Here is a 21,651-nt window from a genome sequence, read left to right on the forward strand (position 1 = left end):
CTAATCCCCACTTGACCCAACAGCCACCCCCTGCCATTTCTCTTCACTCTGGTGCGAACGTGCCTCCTGTCTACAGTATTTCCTCCCTCCTGCCGCCCCCCCCAAGGCTGCCCCATGATGCACACCGCTCTCCCCTAGCAAACATGGTTCGTTTGAAGCCCTCACTTCTCCCTGCCTTCTCACAATCCCCCCTTTTTCTTTTCACGCCTCTGTTGGGCCTCAAACCTGGCTAACAGGATTGTTCCCTCGTCCCGGACCCGGGGCCTCACACACTGGGACAGGTAATTCCCACAAGCAGGGAGGCATTGCATTAAGCAACATACTAGGACCAGTAAGGCAATGAAGCCAATAGTTAGTACAGAAAGTTGTTTTAACCAAGCAAAGTTAGGTAACCAACTAGTGAGCCACAACCAATTCCATCCCTCTGGATCCTCGGATATGCGAGAGGCTAAGGTCTTCAACTTGGCTAGTTTTGCTTCAATATAATTCTCATTGTTGGTTAGGTTAAAGCAACAAAGACCTTGAAAAGATTCACAGCCTTGTCCTGCCCTTAATAGGAGATAGTCTATAGCTATCCGATTTTGAATGACCGCCCTCCTGATCTCAGTGACTTCTTCAGTGAGAGCTGCAATGAGAGAGGATGTAAGGTTGACACTTTTAGCCAGGAGGCAGGCCACCTTCCTTAGGTCGATAAGTTCTTCCGCTTAGTGCAGGAACCCCTACTAAGGAGAGGGCCAGAGCCATGGTTTCTGTTTCGGACAAGAGTGTCACATCACTCTCACAATCAGATGGCAGCTCCCTTTTTCTTTTTTTTTGATGGGTGTGCTTGCATTGGAGGCAGGGCATATAGAGAGGTCAGGCGCCCTACAGCACAAGGGCCCCCTGAACTATAGGCTGGAACATAGGTGTAAGCTTCATGTCCACATAACAAAAAGAAACCTTTAGGTAGGTATAGAGGGGTTGAAGCGTAAGGGATATTATAGACCCCTCCACAAGTGAAAGCAGGACCTTTTGAGGGCAATGGGTGGGTACGGTTCTGGGTATTGTTGAAATATACATTGAGTTGCATTGGTTATCCCCAAGAGATTTAGAGCCATTTGCCTTTGATTAGTCCAGGGTCTTGGTGTGGGAGAAGACCCAAAATGATAGAACATCCCCCCCCACGGGGGATCATCCCCAGTGATATCAATATTCGCTATCTGAGTAACATTCTTCAATGCTTCCAAGCTGATCGGCATTCCAAAGAAACAGGTGGAAGTGACACCATTCACAGTCAAGAGTTGCCCCACACAAAAAGTTGAGCTGTTCAAAGCTGTCTGTGCCAATTCTACAAAAAAATTGTTGTTAGAGCTGTGCTGTAGAGCATCTAAGCAGTGACATAACAGAATAACCTGGATGTAAGCCTTTATGTTGGTCATCTCCTCCCCTGCCTTAGTTCAGTTCCTTTTAAGTCTTACTTTGAGTCCGTCTCCCAGTTGGGCAGTCCACGGTCAGGGGTTGGGAGCTCGCTTAACCCGATGGTAGTGGGTCCAACCCCCCTGTCGGGTCCAAACCGCTGATTCAGTTGTCAGAACTTGGTATGGTCCCTCCCAAGACGGTTTCAGCTTCTCATCTTTCCACGTTTTTATCAGGACCCAATCCCCTGGCTTGTGGGGGTGTTGGTCTTCCAGCAAGGGGGGCCGTTGAGCGAGGAGTCCCTGTTTTCTTAGAGACAAAAGAGATTGTGACAGTACCAAGAGATACTTTCTTAGGAAGGCATCCTTTAGCTCGGGGATAGGCTCTCCCATTGGAGCCAGGAAAGGTCTTAGCCATCATCAGCTCGAACGGGGAGACCCCCACATCCTTGCGAGAGGCTATCCGCATTCGAAGCAGGGCAACCAGAAGTGTCTTTGTCCAAGGTAGCCCTGTTTCCAATCCCAGTTTGGTGAGATGTTGCTTCAATACCCCGTTGGCCCTTTCCACTTTCCCACTGGATTCAGGATGCCAAGGGGTGTGGAGTTCCCATCGAACCCCCAGGCTTTGCATGACCTCCTGCAGCACCTTGTGGGTGAAGTGGGTCCCCCTATCAGAATCCAGACTCTCTACTATCCCATATCGGGGGATGATCTGTTCCAGGAGAACTTTTGCTACTACCTGTGCAGTTGCCCTCCGGCTGGGCACCGCTTCCACCCAGTCAGTGAGGTGATCTTTGAGTACCAACAGGTACTTCAACCCAGCCACAGGAGGGAGTTCCGTAAAGTCCACCTGGACTCACTGAAAGGGCCACACTGCCAAGGGCCTTCCTCCCCTCTCTCTTCTCCTCATGGCCTTGCGATTGGTTTTCTGACAAATCAGGCATTTCCAGCACACAGCCTGCGCCTCTGTCCACATCCCCAGGCTCCAGTACCACGGCTTTACAGTGTCTACCAAAGCCTGCACCCCCCAGTGAGACCCTTCGTGCAGTTTCTCCAACATCCCCCTCATGTCAGCACGGCTCACTACTGGGGTCCCCTCAATTGTAACCCAATGACCTGCTTCCTCCCTGCAACCTTCCCTTTCCAGCAGCACCTCGTCCAACTTCCCCGGCGCCCAAGCCGGAGATTCTTCTGTTTGGGGGATTGCAACCATGATGGCAATGGGGACGCCCTCCGCTGCCTCCTTTGCTACTCGATCAGCAAGTCGGTTCCCTCTTGCCTCCATCGAGTCCCCCTTCTGATGTCCCATTACATGCACCACTGCAATCCTGTCGGGTTCTTGAAGAGCTTCCGTCATCCCCTCTATCAGTTGCCGAGCTTTCACCTCCTTCCCAGCAGTTATGAGTAAACCCCGTTCCAGCCAAATTTTCCCAAAAGTGTGCACTACTCCCCAGGCATATCGCGAGTCTGTGTAAACGGTGAGGGACACTCCCTTTCCCAGCTCTAGTGCCCATTTCAAAGCGTGCACTTCACACAGCTGGGCCGACCAGTCCGCTGGTAGTGCCCCCTTCTCTACTGTCTCTCCCTCCGCTGTCACTATCGCATACCCTGACTTCTTTTGTCCCTGCTCTACTCGGCTAGACCTATCCACAAACCAGACCTCACCCTCCTCCAGCGGGACCTCCTGCAGGTCCTCCCGGGTCTTTGTTTGCAGCTGCAACAGGGTGGAGCACTCGTGCTCCGCCGGCTCCCATTCTTTCCGCTCCCCCGCAAGAAACTCCGCTGGGTTCAAATTCCTGTCTGTTCCTACCACCACATCAGGACTTATCCGGAGAACTGTCTCATATTTCAACATCCTTCCTTCTGTCATCCAAGCAGCCGCCTGCTGACTAAGCACACTTAAGATCTGATGGGGTGAATGGACAATCACGGGGCTCCCAAAAGTGAGTTTTTTCCCTTCTGTCACTAGCACAGCAGCGGCAGCCACTGCCTGCACACAAGTCGGCCATCCCCTCACCACCGGTTCTAGGGCTTTGCTCAGGAAGGCCACTGGTTGATATTTCCCAGCCCGTCTCTGAGTCAGCACTCCAATGGCGGTTCCCCCATGGGCTGTAACGTACAGGTGAAAGGGGAGGGCCAGGTTCGGTAGAGCCAGAGCCGGGGCCGTCACCAGGCTCCTTCGTAATTCTCCCCACTTCTCTGTGTCCCCGTCTGTCCATTCTACCCTGTCAGATGATCCTTTCAACTTCTCATACAGAAACTGAGCCTTGCTCATGTACTCATCTATCCATAGCCGGCAATATCCTACTAGACCCAGAAACCGCTGCACCTCCGTTTTAGTATGAGGGGGCTTCAACTGCATTATCCCCTGTATCCGAGAAGGATCAATCAACTTCTCACCCTTCCGGAGTACATGTCCTAAATACTTGACCTCCCTTTCCACAAATTGGACCTTCCCTTTTGACACCTTCAACCCTTCCTCAGCCAACCAGTTCAATAAAGCCACTGAGTCTTCCCTCACCTTTACCTCCTTCTCTCCAGACACCAACAAATCATCCACATACTGCAGCACCCGAGAACCCCCAGGGGCCCGGAACCCCTGGAGTTTCTCTTCCAATGCCTGTCCAAACAAGAGGGGGCTCTTGGTGTACCCTTGGGGCAGCACTGTCCACCTCAGTTGTTGCTTCCTCCCAGTCTCCGGATCTTCCCACTCAAAGGCGAACAGATCCCTACTTTCCTCTGCCAGAGGGCATGACCAAAAAGCATCCTTCAAGTCTATCACCGTGAACCACCGGTCCCCGGGAGGGATCTTCCCCATCAAAGTGTAGGGGTCAGGCACTACCTGGGTCCGGGCCAAGACCAAATCGTTGACCCTCCTCAGATCCTGCACCAGCCTGTAACTATTGTCCTTCTTCTTCACAGCTAAGATAGGGGAGTTGAAGGGGGACATAGCTGGTTCCAACAGCCCTTGTTGCCTCAGCCCATCTATGATGGGCTTCAGCCCGCGCCTCCCATCCCAGGACAGCGGGAATTGGGCTTGCCGCAAACCCATCACCCCCGGTTTCAAGGGGATGCTAATTGGGGCGATGCAAAACCGACCTGCCCCACCCCTGCCCATACCTCAGGGTTCACAACCTCCACGTCTGCCTCCCGCAACAAACACATCCTTTCTGCCTGTTCCACATTCCACAACTCCACCCCTAGACTACCCATTAGATCCCTCCCCAGCAGGTTCACTCCCGCCTGTGGGATCAGTAACACATCTGCAGTTACCTCCTTCCCATTCCACTCCAATCTTACTCCCTCCAGTACGTCTGCCTTGACCAGAGAGCCTCCCACCCCTATCACCGATACCGACGCGCCCCGGGATTTCACAATCCCTGGGATTGGTTGGCACAGCGATGTTCGAGAGGCTCCGGTGTCCACGAGGAACTGCTGTTCCTCGCCGGTGGGACCCACCATGATGTTTACCAAGGGTTCCCCATGGGTCCCGGTTGGGGAACCATGACCCCCCTAGTCGTACAGGGGAAACTCCTCTCACCCGTGGGGCGATCCACCTGACAGTCCCGAGCAAAGTGTCCTACCCGCCCGCAGCGGAAACAACCTTGCCTATCCCCAGTCCACCTTTCCCTTATGGGGTCGATGCCACCTCTCCGGGGCCAAGGTCCCCGGACCAGATGGGGAGAAGGTCGCGCCTCCCTCAGTCCCTCCCCCTTCGTCTCATTCTTGGCTGCCGCCTGAACAGCTGCCATCATCATTTGAGTTTTCTGTCTGGTCTTCGCCTCCTCCCTCCCCACATAGGTCTGTTGAGCAATCCTTAGGAGTTCCCCTATCCCCTGTTCGGTCCAACCCTCCTGTTTTTGTATCTTCTTCTGAATGTCTGGCCACGCTTTGGTGACAAACTGCATTTTTAACAAGGTCTCAAAGGCTGGGGTGTCCGGAGTCACACCCGAGAATTTGGTCAGGCCAACCCAGATCCTCTCACAAAAATCTCCGGGCGATTCATCCTTCCCCTGGGTTACCTCAAAAGCCTTGGTCAAATTCTTCCCCTGGGGCACTGCTGTTTGGATGCCCTCCAAAATCATTTCTTTCATGTCTCTCATGTTCTGCCAATGTGCGGCATTATTGGGATCCCAATTTGGGTCCACCAGAGGGAATTTAGTATCCGCGGCCGGGGCATTCGGGATGTTTGCATTCCTTCGCTCCCAAGCCCCGAGCGCGGCTCGCCGAATCTGGCCCCTCTCTTCTGGCGTATAGAGGTGGGCTAAAATGTAATTCAGTTCCCCCCAGGAGTATTCCACCAGGCCGAGAAAAAGTTCCAATTGTTCGGCGGCGGTATGGGCGTTCTCTTGCATACGAGGGAGGGTCCTTTTTAATTCCCTCAACTCACTGGGTTTGATGGGAACCGTTATGTAACTGGTGACGGCCACCCCCTGTGCGTTCGTTCCATTCGGGACCTCCCGGACGGGGAAGGCACTGGCCGACCTTAGAATAAAGGGCAAGTTCTGAATGTCTTGGTTCAGCTGGTCCAGCTCTTTCCGCAGCCCGGGATAGGCTGGGGGTGCCGGAGGGGGAGCGGTAGGAAGAGGAGGAGGAGGAAGTGGCAGCCCCCATTGGGGTCCAGTCAGCCAGAGGTCCTCCTCATCCTCCTGTTCTTTTTGGACAAAGATTTTGGCTAACTTGGGTCGAGGCCCCTCCCAATGAACATGGAACCAGACTTCCACATAGGGTTCCTGGGTTAACAATTTATGCTCCACAATGTAGTTTTTTAGTTGGGTCACCCAGTAATTACTGGGGATTCCAAGAGTATCCCAATGGTAGGGGAATTCGGAGTCCACTAGTGGATATTTTGGCCATTCTTTAGTGCACAAAGTTATCATGGTCGGTTTCTCCAGACCCCTGGTGAATGGACACAACCAGGGTGTCTCCCATTGTTGCAACAATTGTCCTAACGGAGAATCCGTGGGGATTCCCCCTACTGTGTTTTTCCCACTGGCCCCTGGCCTTACACTCTTACTCTGCGCCTTACCCATCCTTCCTGACTACGTTTCCCACCTTACAGAAGGTCCCGGACTCTTCTGTCCCCTTGCGGCGTCCAATGCCTCGTAACCACGCTAATCTCCCCGAGATTATGGGTAGGCTGTACTCACCAGACCTCCCGGAGGTCCTCTCGTCGGCCGACTTCCTCTTCACTTCTGTCTGACTGGCGATTGGAGTCCGGCCCCGGCCCCGACTCCGGGGAAAACGGGAGACACCTCAACAGGGTGTTACGGCCGATTACTCACCAGTTCCCCACAGTCCGGTCCACGTCGAGGACTCCTGCCTGGCTCGCCAATTTTGTCAGAAAACGGCAGACACGGGTTTGGTTGTCCTGTAGACAGAAGTTTTTTTTTATTGGGCACGTTTGCAAAGGTGGGTCCTTCCCGCAGCAATGGAGGAACCCCGAAACAAGGTCTGACAGGTTTTTATACCCCCTATCTGTCCTCCCCCTCCTAAGAGGGCTTGGCTCACAATCTCACCCTTTTTTACCGCCCCGGAGTGCCACTAATTAACCGCAAAACCGCAGACATTCCACTTTCCTAATTCAATCAGCGCAATACACACTTCCTAATCCCCACTTGACCCAACAGCCGCCCCCTGCCATTTCTCTTCACTCTGGTGTGAACGTGCCTCCTGTCTACAGTATTTCCTCCCTCCTGCCGCCCCCCCCAAGGCTGCCCCATGATGCACAGCGCTCTCCCCTAGCAAACATGGTTCATTTGAGGCCCTCACTTCTCCCTGCCTTCTCACATATGTAACTACTTTGGGATTTGCTTCATGACTGATAGACTTCTAGATGCATTTCAAGGTACTGGTAGTTACTTTTAAAGTCCTTAATGGCTTGGGACCCAAAGATCAACAATACTGCTTACTCCAGGTGGAATCTGCCCACAAAGTGAAATGGTGGTCTCCTCATCTAGACCAGCTTTCTCACAGAAGTAAGGACAGGTCCATCCCTATGAGGCTTCCAGAAAGCAGTGAAGACCTTAGCTTTGGAGGATGGAACAGTATTTGAAATACTACTTTCAAGGAACTGGCACCAAGAGATTGGATGAGGATAAGAGCATGTTGGTAAAGATGATGGGTTATGGAATATTTGGATTGTGTCATACTGTGTATGTTTTTAATCTTAAATACTGAATGGGGAGATTACAAGGCTGATTGACTGGAACAGCATGCAATAGAAGCCTAATATTAGAGAGAATGAGAAAGAGAGTACCATCCCAGAATAACTAGTTATTTTTCATGAAGAACAGGTAAAAAATACTTCTGTGGATGTCAGTGTGTATAAAAAAACAGTATTTGGAATGGAGTATATACCATTGATCTTTCTAACAGCAAAGCTGTTGGTAACTATCAAAATGAAACCACAGTACAGTTATTGCTGAGGTCCAGTATAGATCCTGATTATAGCAAAATTGATCCATTGATTGCTGTATTCAAGAGATATAATTATATTCAGTGAGAAAAGGCTTACATTTGCCTAGGTCACTGGACTTCACTAATGCTACACCATTACAAAAGATACTGTCAAATAGGAGAATAAGCAACTGGTGGTTAGCTCTGTAATGGTTAAGGAAATATAATTCGTTCAATGCTTTCTCTAGCATTAAACCATAAATAAGTAGTGAATCAAATCCACATATTGCAGCTATAATCCAGCCAAAATTAAATATTTCTAAATTCTATTTATTCAACCAGTATGTCTGTCTCCTTTCAAAATTAATAGGATGTTCAATTTTAAACTGCTCAACACAAGCTGTACCTGAGATCCAAGCATGAACAATAAAAAGAGAACAGCTTACATCTGGAATCATGTGCAAAACACACATGCACGAGTTAAGACAAACAGATCAGTGGTGGCTTCCTAGCAAATCTGTATTCAGGATGAAACTAAAGAAAATGTTGCATTAACCCTGACTGGAATCTTCCTGTTCATTCATTGGGGTTCATATTTGGCAGAGCATATGCGTATGAATAGGACAAAGCCCATTAAGAGTATCTACATTCAATGTCTAAGGTCAAAGATGGCAAATGTTTATTCAGGAAATTATATGCGCTGATCTCTGAAGCAGGGAGCAAGCAGAAGAGGACAACCTAAAAGTCTTCTAATCAAGGGAAAGAGACAAATGAACATAGAAAGAGTTCATTGCCTGCTTTCTCTATTCCTATTTGATCAATAAGATAAAAAATGTGAAGTATTGCTGCTTCTGGCATTGCATCTCTAGTGGGATCTGCTTGTGTAGCTCACCAAACAGTGACCATGGGAAGAGCCTGCTGATTCTTTTCCAGTCCCTTTCTCTATTAAGTTTAGTCAGAGTTGTCCAAGCTGCTTCCTTGTGTTTCTGAGCCACTTCATATAATTGCCCAATGATTGGGGATGGGGGTGGAGTATCTAAGTCCAACAGGGTAGCCAGAGTTAGCTTCTGTGTCCTTTTCATTTGAATAAGGTCCATACCAAAAAAAAAAAAAAAAAGGACAAGCTCCAGATACTTCATTTTTAAAAGTCCCTGGCAATGAGTGTAATGCCTCATTTTGGCCTTGGTGGATGATGACTCATTCCAAAGCAGCCAAATCTGGCTTTACTCATGGCTTTCTCAGAAATTGCTGGGAAACAGACAGGCAGAGGTCTCAGGCTGATGTCCAGCTCCCACATATTTCAGCTGAAAATGCTTTATGGGCTTAAGGGCAGAGCCCCAGCCCCTTTTAGACATTTTATAAATCGCCACTAACGGCATCTTCTCAATGCCACAGGGATAAATATGTCAAGCTACTACATGTGGAATGTGGACTACAGACGATCCAAAAGATTATGGAAGGCCACAGGAAGCTTGGCATACCTGATTTTTAGTTATTAAATTACCCTAAAAGAGTAGATTTATTTATTTGTTATTTACTTATTACATGATTTATATGCTGCCCTATTCCAGAATAACTCCAGATGGTTTACAACAATCGATGCATGATAATAAAATGCTAAATGAAATGCATTAATAATAATTCATTAAAATGCTATCAAAAATAAACTAAAATCATTATTTAAAATAATACCAACTATTAACCCCCTTCCCATAAAGAATAGAGCAGTAGTCAAACCAATCCAAAGATCCTTTCCAATCCTTTGGTGGTGAGGGGAGGGAGGACAGTTTTTACTGTATCCTTGAAGGGCTGCAATGTAGGTGCATTACAATAAAGTTGAACTCAAATCTTTTAAGAATTGGTATGCTTCATTTCTTGTGTTCCCGTCCAGATTTTTCCAACCTAGCCTGCTGGGTAGAAGCCTGACATCTAGTACTGCCTAGCTTCCACAAAGGTGGGTCTTGTTCCCTTTTCCAATGATATTGGTCAGGCCTTATACTCTTGAGGTGTATAATGCTTTTTTGAAACTCTGATGCAGCACTTGATCAAGTTTAAGGGGTTGACAACATACAAATAGTTATACATTTTTATAATAACTGTGAAGAAGTAGCTGTCTAGTAGACTAGGAGATCTCACCTAGACTGCCATCCAAGCAAATATTTTTAACCAGATTTATCCAAATAATGATGGGTCTCTTGTTGGTTCCACACAAAGCTCTAAATTATGACTTCCTGTAATTCCCACTATGCATACTCCCTGTGGAGCAATTTTTTCTCCTTTTAGTAGAAACCCAGTTTTTCAAGAACATCTTAAGAGGATTTCTTGCACAATTCTTGATGAGAGTTAACAGTGAAATATGTATCTAGTTCCATCATCAGCATTTTTACTTCTACCAGTGATGTTATTCAGTTGGAAGACTCTCTCATGCATGTAATATTCAGTGTAGCTCAGTCCTCTACACAGATGTCTCCTTCTGTTTCTACTGCCTGGTAGTACAGGCTTGGAACCTTTTGCACTGTACACATGGCTGACCTACAGGAGGCTTGTAGGCATCCTCTTTGTCCACAGTACCAGTAATCCATATATTTGAACAAGCAGCCCATGTATCCATTTCCTCCCCTGCCATAATATAGTTTCCTTTGGCTGCTGTTTTTTAGCTGTAGATTGAAGACTAATATAAGTTGTAGGTAGTTTCACTCAGCCTGTTCCTTGCAATTGCTGTGATTTGAGGACAGCAGCTTCCATAAAAATAGCTGTGTTCAGTCTTCTCAAAGATAAGGCTGGCTGACTTCAGGAGGCACTTCTGAATTCCTTTGTCTCTGAGACCACAACTGATCTCTCACAGACATTTGTAGGGTGTCCTCAAAATTGCAGTGAGACAACTCTGAAGTAAATCCCATCTGAAAAGTAACATAGGGAAAACTCTAGCCCTCTAGTTGTTCTCCACAGAGCTAACACAAGATAAAATTTTTGGCATGATATTTCTCCCATGGCTCCATGGCTAGTTCCCTCACTACTCCTCACCATTACCACCAGGGCAAGGGGCAGTAATAATAAGCAGCTGCTTCTGTTGGCAGACTGATCTACTCTTTCCTTCTTCCTACCTTTATTCACCTCAAATACTTACATGCAGTTGTTCAGAACAAGAGAGCAGAAGCACTATGAGTCGTGGTAAGAGCCTGGGGAAGGTTGCTTATCTGCAAAATGAGCTATTTTTCACACAGCATGACACTACGTAAATTTGACCTACAATCCATTATATCTAGCACCTCCATTTCTTCCTCTTAAGAGGAACTCCCTTGGGCCAGGAACAGATTTTTATCTCACTTGAAGATATATGGTGCCCCCTACACAGCCTGAAGACAACTGTGGAGAATTCAAATTCAAATATACATAGGCATGTGTAGTATTTCTGTTGGTGAAATCTACAGGAACTAAATATGTACACAGGAGATTACAGCATAGACTAGTCTACACCTGTCTTTCCTGGTTCCCCTCCAAGTTGCCCCACCACCACCACTACGGAATCTCTAGCTGCATTGGGAGTCTACTAACCTTTCCTGCTTTACACTTGGCCAAGTAAAGAAACAAGCAGAGGGGTAAGTGTAAGTGACCACTTGGCCTATTCACAGTCTATGAATGATGGTGACATCAACTGTGTTTCTATCAAAAATAACAGTAATCTGTGTACATACACACACACACACATTCCTATGCATATAGTTCCCAATTTGTGCAAATCACATCAGAAACCATGGAATAGACTCCTTAGTTTGTCAGCAAGTTTGATAATGCTCTAACAGTTGTATCTTTAATAGGAGAAAAGGCTGTCACAAAAGTAGCTATTTATTTTTAAATTCCAGTCAACTACAGAGAGAGAGAGAGAGAGATTACATTTTCATTTGCCAGAAAAAAAACCCCAAGATACATAATGTCTTCAATTGAATAAAGAAAAAGAGAATTTTTCATATACTTAAAGGGACTATGCTTGTATATTATTATTTCAAATGATATTATTTTATTTTATATTATATTATTATTATTATATTATTCAAATATATTATTTCTTGACCATATGAATTAAATTTAAAGAGCATTTCCAAAGTAACATCACAGGACATGCTCAGATGTATTGTGAGAAAGTTGAGTGGTAGGATATTCTTTCTCCTATAAATGTGTAAGTGTGACACACTGGTGAATTTGGTGCATATACGCATGTGCTGTATGTATACATGCCAAAACTCACATTCCTGGGCCAGGCCAAAAATATAATTAAATAACTACTGATTAATTGCCTGTAAACTAAGGTGCCCCACTGACAAACGAATCTCCATCTCCATCTGCAGCTATCAGCCATTATTTTCTGCTCACACACACACACAAACTGCCTACACATAGAGAAAGCCACCAGAACCAGTGCATGTATATGTTCTCCTCCCTCTTGACTGCTCTCCCATTAACACATAATTATTTCAGGTGGGGGGAGTCATCTTCCTGTGCTATGTGAAGAGTTGTAAGACCTCACAACACTTTTCATTCCCTGTGATGGAGACCTTGACTCATGGCTCTATTTTTGTACCACAGTTTTTCTCTGGTGTGCACACTCCCTGCTGGACTGTTGACTGGTCTGTCTCTAGGGAAATGAGAGAGAGCCTGCCAAGTAGGATCTCCCTTGCCACCTCCCAAATTCTGTTCACTAAGAAGAACCTTAATTCAGAAGGGCAAGACAGCCTGCTAAGATGAGAGTCAAGATTTCAGAGGCAGTTTTTTTCCATGTGAGATGATGGAAAGTTTCTGCCAATGTGTGGAAAAGTCACACAGTGGCTTAGTCATCAGAACGTGGGCTGAAATTCCCTTTCCTTCTTGGACGGTACAATTCTTTGGTCCAGTCAGGTTGTCATGAACAAGTACAACTTTGCCCTTAATGTTTCATGAAAAAATAGACATGTTTGCAATTGCAACATCCTTCCTATTGACTTGACTCCTACTTGTGACAACTTCTTCGCAGCAGAATACAAACACACTTACTGTACAGTTGTCCTTGGAAGGATGGGGCTGTGGATGTAACTTTCCCTCCTTCCCCCTTTTGCCCCACACCCTCTGAGGCTGAAGAAAATCTGCTCTAGAAGGTGGGAGGGATTCTCGAGGGGAGGGCTCTGCAAGGGAAATGTCTTGAATCTTGCCTCGCCTGCTCCCCTGCCTCAAGGAAGAGCAGCACATTAAGATCCATTTTTCATGCAATATTTGTACAACAATTTGTGCCTTCCCTGCCCAGGCACCAACCCTCCGGAATGAGATCCCCTCTGAGGTTCATCTTGCCCCAATCTTTCCATCCTTTAAACAAGCCTTGAAGAAAAGACCTGGGAGGAGAAGTGGTTTTCTTGGGCTGTTTTGTTTCATCAGGCCTTGCACTGTTCGGATTTTTATTGCTTTTATGAGGTCTTGACATCTTACTGAGGATTTTTATGGGTTATTTGTACTGTAAGCTGCCCCAAGTCAATTGAGAGGGACAATCTGATTAAATAAATAAACATGTACATGTATTTTGCCAATGTAAGTGAAAAAACTAAGATGAGCAACGTTTAACATAGGCTTCATATAACTATATACACAAAAGTGACCTACTGTTTTACCAGAACTCCTTGCAATCTCATGGACATCCTAGCGAAGGGAGGAACATTATGATGTGCAATAAAAAAGAGTTCTTTTCAACCACTGTGTTTAAAAGCTTATGGCTATGTATTCAGAATAGTACAGTGGTACCTCGGGATACGAACTTAATGCGTTCCGTGACTCTGGGCATATCCCGAGTTGGTCGTAACCCAATGCAAATTTCCCCATAGGGTTCAATGTAAATCTGGTTAATCCATTCTGCCCTCCGAATTTGGTCGCACCCCGAAGCAAATTTTCCCATAAGGTTCAATGTAATTACCGTTAATCCGTTCTGGCGTCCGCGGACCACGCATCAGGGGCGGGAGAATGGCCGGGCGCCACACGGCGCGGTGGGAGAACGGCCAGGCACGGCGCGGCAGGAGAACGGCCGGGCGCGGCGTGGTGGGAGAACGGCCGGGCGCAGCGCGGCGTGGCGTGAGAACGGCCGGGCGCAGCGCGGCGTGGCGGGAGAACGGCCGGGCGCGGCGCGGCACAGCGGGAAAACGGCCGTGGACCACGTGTCAGGGGCGGAAAAATGGCCGCGGACCACATGTCAGCGCGGAAAAATGACCCCGAGGCAGAGTTCGCACATCGAGGTAATTTTTTCCAGCCGGAGCTGGTTGTAACCCGAAAAGTTCGTTAGTAGAGGTGTTCGTATCCTGAGGTACTACTGTATTTCCATAGAATGCAGCCTTCTTATTGCCAGCTTACTTCAGTAATTACCACACACATACATGCACACATGTGCAAGTACATATATATACTCCCTATACATACATACATACATACATACTGTACATTCTATTGATTGCAAACTTCCAAAATGGTTGTCTCTTGTGCACACACACACATATATGCAAGACACCACTATTTTGCACTACAGATAGTCTTTGACTTATGATGGCAATTGGGACTGGAATTTTCATTGCTAATTGATGTGGTCATAAAGGGTGACTGTATCACTTAGTGATGGCAATCCCTGAAGTCCCAGTTGTCATTGTTAAGCGACTCCCATGGTTGTTAGGCAAGGCAACTTCCTGCCAGCTTCCCACAACCAAAATCAGTGGGGAAGCTGGCAGGAAGTTGCAAGTCCCAGGCCAGCAGGCAGGTAAGTAGTTGCTGTCAGGTGGGGGGGGGCACGGGGGGTGCAGGAGAAGGTCAGGGAGGGTGTGTAAGGGTGCAAGGGGGTTGAGGAGGGTGCAAGGAGTGGGGAGGGTGCGCAAGAGGTGCAGTTCAGGAAGGGTACATGAGCGTGTGATGGGGTGTGTGAAAGGTGAGGTGTGGGTCAGGGAGAGTGTACAAGAATGCAAGGGGGTGCACAAGAGGCGTGGTGCAGGTCAGGAAGTGTGTGCAAGGGTTAGAGGCGATGCACAACAGCATGGCGTGGGTTAGGGAGGGTGCACTGGGATGCAAGGGAATGCACGAGGGTGTGAGGGAGGTGCAACATGGGTTGGGGAGGGTGAGTGAGGGTGTGAAGGGGTGCATGAGAGGCATGGTGCAGGTCAGAGAGGGTGTGCAAGGGTGAGAGGTAGTGTGCAAGGGTGCAGTGTGGGTCAGGGAGGGTGCACAGGGGTGCGAGGGGGTGTGTGAGGGTGAAAGGGAGGCATGGTGAGGGTCAGGGAGGGAGTGCAGGGGTGACAGGGGGTGCTTGAGAGTGCGAGGGAGGCGTAAGGAGGGTCAGGGATGGTCTGGGAGGGTCCATGAGTAGCCAGCGTGGCGCAAGCGCAAAGGGGCTGGGGGCGGTGCACAGGTAGGGGAGACTTACCCCAGTGACTTGCAACCTTCCCTGCTGACTTCCCCACTGACTTTCTGGGGCAGCCGGCAGGGAAGGTCACAAATGTTGATCACGTGCACTGCAACTGGCCCTAAGCATGAGCCAATTGCCAAGCATGTGTATGTATATATGTATGCATGCGTGTGTGTGTGTGTGTGTGTGTGTGTGCACACCAGAGACTACTGTGTACTGAAGTAACATTACTCATTCAACCAATAAAGTTTAACAGAAGAAATAACTGTCTTTTCTCTGAAGCCACTGCCAGGAAGTTTTCTCCAGGGGATAGCAATTGAGTCATGCAGAACAAAGTAAGAGGGCTAGCATGAAGGGAAAAATATGCAAAATGTGCAAAAGTTTATTCTGAGAGGGCGATGCACCATGTCAGAGTTGCTTAAAGTAAGAGACTATTAAGGGAAATGTCCCTGGGTCAAGGCATCTTTGAAAAAGGCACAAGGAGAAATCCATGTTTGCTGTTAACATCCAGCTGGATTGCTTGGGAGATTAATTCCAATATTTCTTCTTCTGGTTACTCTGGTGACTAGAAAACAATAAGCAAATACAGTTGGATTTTCCAGTCCTGACTCCTGACCACATCCCACAAGCCTCACTAATATCATGTGGAAAAGCACAAGAATATATTAAACATATAGCTAGTGTTAGTTTTCTCTATTCTTTTTCTACTGCATGGCAATGGAAAAGGCAGAAAGGGCATCCAGGTTGTCCATTCTATTTTTTTTTTTTAATATAATTTTATTTAAAGTTTTAAAAACAAGAAGAAAAAAGGGTTGTCCATTCTTGAAGGATAATCAGCCTTCTTATCTTGTTCTGAGGACCGGATCAATAATCAATTCTGCCCGATAATTCAAATGGATCCTCTCAAGATAAAAGCTTCCCAAAGCTTTCTTTCGACCAAAACTCAGTTTTAAGCCCAGGAACATAATTTAAATTAAGCAGCAACTGATTCTGGGGCATCCCACTTCATTTTTAATCCCTGGTACTTCTAGATTGTCATCATCAGAGCCCTTCAGATGTTGCTGCCCCTTTGCTCTGCTAAATGCACCATCCATTGCTTCCTAGTAAAGTCTGAGCAGCCAGCACCCTCTCCTAGAAAAAAGCAATACCAAGCTGGAACAAACCAACTAGGTAACACCCCTGTCTATGTTCTGTTCAAGAGGTCCTTTCTGTCTCCACAGTCATGGTTTATGAAACAAGAAGTGAACTCAGGGTCCTCTAACACTTCATTCTTGGAAGATATTGTCTACCACATCTGAATGTGGGCATGCTGGTTTAATGTTGGCTAGCTCCCAGGGGGCTACCTGGTTTTCCTAGGAGCTCCAGGAGATGAAATGATAGAAGAGACACCTAGAGCACCATTAGAGTAAATCTGACCAAGCATCAGTAAGAGTCTATAGTAAGAATTACATCATGGTGACAAGGGTGGCAAAATCTAATCTATTTTGCTATTCTTATTGTGTCCACAGGTAGATGATGAGCTGTCCTTTGTAAGATGACCCATTCTCCACTGGGAGGAATAGCCACAAGAATATCTACAGAGCCACAGTGAAGAATATTCTAGGCATCTGACAGATGAAACGACTCAGATCTGCTCAGTCAGATTCTGACTGGGCAGGTCTAGTTGAGGTAACTGAGGCACAGTCTTGTTCCTTGGGATTGCTAACCTGGTCATGTGTTTGTTTTAATCTTGTCTCGCCTGGTTAGTGAAGGCCTCCCAAGAGTTGACATGTAGTTGGGTTTATGTGACTTCACCTGAGGGAGGTGATGGTTCTACCTGCCTTGAAGGAGGCAGTGGTGTATCTCCTCTTCAAGAGAACATCACTGCTCCCATGAGTCCTGGATAACTTTCATACAGTTTCCAACTTCCTCTTTCTGGGAAAAGTTATTGAGAAAGTGGTTGGGCTTCAGCTTCAGAGGGCCTTGGAGGAAATCAATTATTTGAAAAACCCCTTTTCAGTTGGGTTTCAGGCCAGAATATAGCCCTAAGACAGCATGGTTCTCATTTGTTGACAATCTCCAGTGGAGCCATGATGGGGGAGCTGCAACTGTCTTGGCAATTCTTGAACTCTTAGTGGCCTTCAATACCATTGTCATGGTCTGACTAAGGTGAGTGGGAGTAGGTGTACAGCACTGTGGTGGTTCTTCTCCATTCTTCCTGGCCAGTTCCAGTCGGTGTTGATGGAAGAGGAGAAATTAAGTCCAAAGTCCTTGACCTGCAGGATGCCACAAGGCTTGACACTCTCACCCCTCCTGATTAACATCTACATGAAGCTGCTGGGTGAGGTCATCCATTGGCACAGTGGCAGGTATCACGATTCCATTAAAAAAATCCATCAAAATAGTTTTTCATTTTCTTTATCTCTTTTATTCTTAACTGTTTTCTTCCTATCTTTGATCATATTCCTTGCAGCTACGTATAATAGACACATTATATAATACCTTTCTTTTCTCATTTTCTGCAATAATTAAGTCTCATCCACAGCCATTTTCACTTCATCATTCCACTCCTTTTTCATACATACTATCAGTGTAACTTCACACATTTCTGTGGCATTCTGTAACATAGTTCTCTTCATTCTGCTCAGGCAGTTATCTCATCATCTTTCATTACATCCACTTTCCCTTCCTTTCCTTCCAGGTCCATTTCCCCCCAATATCCACTCTTCACATAACCAAACAATGGCTTGTCCCACATTCAGATCCCCTCATCACCCTTGTGGTCTTGACTATTCTCTCAATCTTTCATCATAAATAATAAAATCAAATATGGTTTTATATTAAGCCCTCTGCCATGTATATACTTAACTAGTCTTATGGTTAAAAGATAGATAGATAGATAGATAGATAGATAGATAGATAGATAGATAGATAGATAGATATCAATAAGTAGAGGAAGGACCAATGAATATCAATAAGTAGGGGAAGCACCAATGACCTAACTGCTTAAATAAGCCTGGAGAAAAAGTCAGATTTTTACCCGAGCCCTGAAAAATTAAAGAATTAAATCTAAATGGGGTTACAAACAATAAAGAATTCTACAAAATGAGAGAAGTCTGAATGAAAAGTACATATAGATGTAAAGTGTCTTATGTTCATATAAATATTGGAAATATTCAAATGTATCCAGTATCGTCTGTGCAGGACCTGTTTGCTTATTTTAGTTGCTAAACTAAGTCTATTCAAGGCTTTCATATTTCATACTTAAAAATATAAATTTGCAAGCAAGGTACTTCAAAACTTCCCCACTCAAATACATCCCCTGACTTTTATATTGTTTGGTTTTCCAGTAGTCCATTTGGTAGATCACCCCAAAGGATTCAGCTGCTTTTGCATCTCAGTGGAATCATCTTAGGATAAAGACTATTTTTAAAATATATGTTGCAGGGAAACATAATCAACTTCTTAATCCCTTGCCTGTCAACTGAATATAATTTATACAATTTAGTCCCTCAATAATATTTAGAAAGATTCCATGTCTTAGACGTGCTAAAATGCGGTAAGGTGCCAAAATGCAAACAAGCTGTCTCTGACCTAATTCATAGTTAGGGTACCTCCATCCCAAGCTACCACTTGTTTGTTCTATTGCTCTGGAGTAAAACCTTTGTCAACCACTTCTACATGGCATTCCCATTATTTCCTTAATTGTTACTTGGAGAAATTTATGAGCTTTAATGCCTGTTTACTGAAAGTCTTTTAATCTAAAAAAGCACTCAAACAGCTCATATTAATAATGATGTTATTTGGGGGAGTTATATTCTTTTCCTAAGGACTTTTTCTGGCTTTTATAAAAGAAAATGGAAGTTCTTAGATGCAATGGCTTTGAGCGATTTTACTAAGGGCCAGGAGAGTGTTGGTTGGGGTAAAAATGTACAGTGCTTTTGACATGTACTGTCCCCTAATGGACCCTTTTGCAGCTGTTTGGTACAGAGAGGCTGCTATCTCTGAGCAAGCTTCTCAAGACACCCAGTTTTATTGCTATTAGTTTCAATAGCTTGGTGTTACTTAATGTTACCATTGCACCTGTGTACCAAGGGCATCCACAGGGAGCAGGCAAAAATCCAAGATAGAAGGTATGACTGTTGTGATTTGACAGACCTACAAAGGGGAAGACCTTCGATCACACAGATGTCCCCATCATCTTGGCTTTTGGGTCCCATCCCTGTGAACGGGTGTGTGTGTGTGTGTGTGTCAAGGGACCAAATGAAGAAAGAACTGAAAGAAATGAGAGTGAAAGTAGAACAACTGCAGGAAGAGAAAGTGCCCATCCTATATGAAAAAGTATTGGAAGTCAAGTCTCCCCATTGAAAGAACAGAAAATGAGCTTAAGGAAAGAGGACGTGGAAGCTGTGTGAAAACAGTTAGGTTATGAGGGCCTCAGGCATGGGTGGAATCGGGCTGATCAGGAAGTGGAATGGTGAAGTAGAAAAGGCTATGGATGAGGAAAAAACGGATAGGAGAGAATGACTGCTGCAAAGAATGAGTCTGAAACAAAGAAACTGTGTGACATACTCAGCGAGAAAAAGATAGCGGCAAAGAATGTGGTCAAACAGCGACAGGAATGGTTAAAATTTTAAAAGGCAGGGAAAATGCAGAGTGCTTTTGATAAAACTATAAAATTGTTTTGAAAGTGGTTGAAGAGGCTCCAGCAAAATGAATGGAATTAAAAATAAAACTGATGAAATTGTTTTGGTTGAAAGTGAAGTGAGGAGAGGCTGGAAGATGTATTTTAGAGATATCATATCAAAGAGTGGGCTTGAAACAAAGGGTGCGAAGGTTCATTTGGGAAACAACAATTGCACCACAGAATTTATGGGGGGGGGAATCATCTGGAAATGGAGAGGCCAGAGGTAGGCAGGCAGACTACAGAAAGATCATCAGCCAACTTTTTCCCTAATTAGACACAGAAGCCTGGTTTCAGTCTTAGCCAGACTGGACTCATTGCCTAAGGTTGTGCATGTAAAGAAACGTTCATCTTTTCCTGCACCCTATCCTTCTTTATTGTTGTTCATGTAGCTTTTATTTTGCTTGTCTCCTGCCCCCTTTCACCCCAGTTAAATTCTGGAACCAGAAAGAACAAGAAGTGTCCTGAAAATGGCCCAGCTGGGTTGCCGTTGAAGTCTGAGGCTTCCTTTTTGAATAGTTTTACAGAATCTCTTATTTCCCCAGTAAATTCGGGGGGGGGGGGGGAACTGGAATATTGTACAGACAGAGCAGGAAGCAAGCAGGTTAATGAGAGCCACACAACTCACTCTTTCACAAGCCTCTCTCATCCGAAAGAGTTCACTCCTCCTGTCGTGGTTTTGCAGCCCATCCAAAAATTCAGCCTTCCTCCACCCTCCACCGCCTTCCTTGGCGGCCCACCAACTCCTCCTCTTGAGAGAGGAGACCCGAGGAACTGCGCGCCCCGCCCTGTCCCGAGGTGGGATTGGTAGATCCACAGCGCCACCTGGTGGAGACCGGTGGAGGTGACTACGCTGCTCGGAGCCTTCTTGCAAGGAAAGACCCGAAGGAGGAGAATTACGAAGTAGGCAGTTACTTTCCATCAGAGAAGTTACAGTCTGGAGCTGAAGAAAGTGCCGCCACACCCGATTGGCTCCTTCCCTTCACTCAAAAACTGAGAAACGGAAAGTGACCCTTTCTCCTTGAGGATGCAGACCCCCTCTTGAAACCAAAGGATAACAAGACCTTCTTTATTTTACCCTTTTCACCCTAAAAGAGTATTGATGATCTCAGTGTTTTGCAGGTAAGCTGACGACAACTTTGTATTCCTGCCCTTTTGGTGATTTTATCTTAATAATTATCAAGTTTAGACACACTTCGTCCTTGGTGTTTATCACACCCAAAGGTAAGCAAACTATGATCCAGCACAAACAGATGTGAAGTTTTGCTGTGCTTTTCTTGGATGTTCAGTTTCAAAGCGGCAAAGCTAATCCTCCTGTGCAGCCTCTTTCCTTTCACAAAGGCTTTTTCTCAGCAGAAGTTCTTATGCCTGCAGGAAAATAACTTCAGAAGAAAGTTGTACTTTTTTTTTAGATGCCAAAGCTGGGATGGTAACATGGGGGGGGGGGGTGTAATTAATTGCAACATGTATTGTTTGTGTGGTCATACAATGATAATTGGATTATTCTTAATACATTCTGGATTTTTTAAAACATCCCTCTAGTTTATCTCTGCTTAAGAAACTATAGAACAATACTATTGGCCCACCAGCTGTACTCCTATTAGTGAGGATTTTCATCCTAGGAATACAGTTAGATGCTGCAGTGATTTTAGTTTTTAAAAGCTGGCTAGTTTTCTCCCCTTTAATACTGCCATTCTAGATGTATTGCTTTCACTGTGTCACAAAGGAAAGTGCAAGATTCACTGGCTATTTTAAATTGCTGTCTTAATTCTGGATTTCTGAGTTGTACTCACTAG

The 21,651-nt window shown here is 45.9% G+C and overlaps 1 protein-coding gene across 3 annotated transcripts in view; it reads left to right on the forward strand.

The window, feature by feature from the left end:
• Positions 1-20,759: 20,759 nt before the first annotated feature.
• The window catches only part of COL6A2 (collagen type VI alpha 2 chain), a 53,521-nt gene continuing 52,629 nt past the window's right edge, over positions 20,760-21,651 (forward strand). For 2 of the 3 annotated variants that reach the window (XM_088133069.1, XM_088133073.1), the window contains exon 1: positions 20,763-20,977. The gene's annotated coding sequence lies outside the window, so the exon portion shown is untranslated. Of the gene's footprint in view, positions 20,978-21,651 lie in introns of all 3 variants that reach the window. The other variant, XM_088133077.1, reaches the window with a different exon arrangement.

The sequence above is a fragment of the Python bivittatus genome, unplaced genomic scaffold (assembly GCF_059951505.1).
Source record: "Python bivittatus isolate LINGU-HERP-01145 unplaced genomic scaffold, Pbiv_v1 ctg000020_np1212, whole genome shotgun sequence".
Classification (NCBI taxonomy): domain Eukaryota; kingdom Metazoa; phylum Chordata; class Lepidosauria; order Squamata; family Pythonidae; genus Python; species Python bivittatus.